Source organism: Etheostoma spectabile, chromosome 6 (genome assembly GCF_008692095.1).
Source record: "Etheostoma spectabile isolate EspeVRDwgs_2016 chromosome 6, UIUC_Espe_1.0, whole genome shotgun sequence".
Taxonomy (NCBI): Eukaryota; Metazoa; Chordata; class Actinopteri; order Perciformes; family Percidae; genus Etheostoma; species Etheostoma spectabile.
In genome coordinates, this window is record NC_045738.1 from 21,397,597 (window position 1) to 21,399,743 (window position 2,147).

Here is a 2,147-nt window from a genome sequence, read left to right on the forward strand (position 1 = left end):
TGCATGCTAGAAACTCTGCAGGGTGCCCAAACTTTTGCAGATGACATATTTTTGTTTTCTGTTATTTTGAAAATATAAATGATGGAAATAAAATCTAACTTTTTGTGACCTATTATGCAAATGTCTAATCTTTCATTTGATGCCTTTTGGCCTTTTCTTTATTTTTTATCTGGGGTGGCCAAACATTCGAGCCCCACTGTACTGTACATACGCTCTCCGTCTCTGCAAGATTGGGAATGATTGCGATTTCTATTGGCACAGCTAGGCAAGGCAGCTTTATTTGTATAGCACATTTCAGCAACAGGGCAATTCAAAGTGCTTCACACAAAAACAGTTCAAAACAGTTAAAATAAAAAAACTGATAAAACATGAGAATGCACAGTTAAAAAATACCAGATCACTTACAACTTTCAGACAGGTTGCTCACCTCACCTCTACATTGTCAGGCTCATTTGGAGGCTGCACAGTAATGCTCAGCTGTCACGGGAAAAGTGTTTCTAATATCCTTCACTAGTCTCTGTCTAAAGCAATGGGACATGTTAGTCCATTTCTTTAACTGTCTATGCAAAAACCAAGCCAAGAAGTCCAAAAAACTAAAGACCTGAAAAAACTGTGGCGACAAGATCAGGGCAGGGGTTTGAAACCATTTCCATAGCTTTGAATAATCCCAGTAGAGATGACCGTCCGGCCAAACTGAGTAATGAAGCCTAGAAGAGGCTAGGTCAGAGAGGTGACCAAAAGTTCAACGGTCATTCTAGAGCAGGGGTGTCAAACTCATTTTAGTTGATGGCCCACATACCCCTAATTTGATCTCAAGACCAGCAAACCACTCAAGATCCGAAACTTTCTCTGCCACAGAGTTTCTTGTCAGCTTGATGTTGGCTATTGCAAGTATACCACGACTGTGTTCTAAGGCCACTGTATAAGGAAATAAAAATAACGTTACAGACCCGTGAGAGAAGGGTAATAATAAAAACATGTGGGTCGTATGTTTGACACCCCTGCTGTAGAGCTTCGGAAGTCTTTTAGGGTCAGGCAGGGTTCAGACGTTTTGAAAAAACATGGAAAAGTTATGGAATTTGAAAAATGCAAATTCCAGGCCTAACCCTAACCCTAAGACCCAGAAGGTTTGGGAAAAGTCATGGAATCTTTTGAACAAAGCATAATAATATGTGATTAATAAAAAACATCTTTAAATAAAAAATATATGTCACGTTGTCTTAACTTTAATGTTCTATTTGGGGCGCTATATTACAAATTCCACTATGAACCACAAACATTGTCATTCATTTTAATGTTAAACGTCTGTTGACTGAGATTTTCAGGAATACATAGTCATGGAAATTTACCGAAAATTCATGGAAAAGTATTGGTTAAAATGCGTATGAACCCTGGTTAGGGTTAGTACGGTTATGTCAGCCGGCTTGGAGTAAAAAGGACTCTGAGAACATGAGGAAAAGGATTCTCTAGGCATGATGGGACAGCAACAACAAAAATCCTCTATAGGCACTCCTTGCTCCTCAGGGCAGAACAACTTACGGTTCAACCAAGGAGTAAGGAGATATCAAATAAGTGAAGTAAGGTTCAGCCAGGTTCTACCCACACTATGATGGGAACTCCACAAGATGGAATGAGGGAAAAGATTCTCTAGGCTGATGAGACCAAAAAAATCCTTTTTCTGGCTAACACCAGGAAATGCTCATCACCTAGCTAATTCCATCCCTGGGATGAAGCTGGCGGTGGCAGCATCATGTTGTCGGGGTGCTTTACAGCCGCAGGGACAGGAAGACTGGTCAGAACTGAGGACGCATGAATGCAGCCAAAGAGATGTCCTTGAAGAAAACCTGCCCTAAGCGCACGCAGACTCAGACTGGGGCAACTGTTCACCTTCCAGAACAATGACTGACCGTCCCCAAGGGGCCCAGCCAAAGCCCTAACTCAAACCCATAGAAGAGGAGGATCTAAATCAATTTCACTAAGGGCCACAGTAGAAAATGAGAATCACATCAAGGGACAGACATCTGTAGTTTATTGACATGCGTTAATTTAAAAGAAAAAGTAAAATATTTTTGACTGTATTATTGCATGTCTCATAGTCTTCTCACGACTCACATACAGTTTGGTCAACATAAAAACTGGCCTGCAGT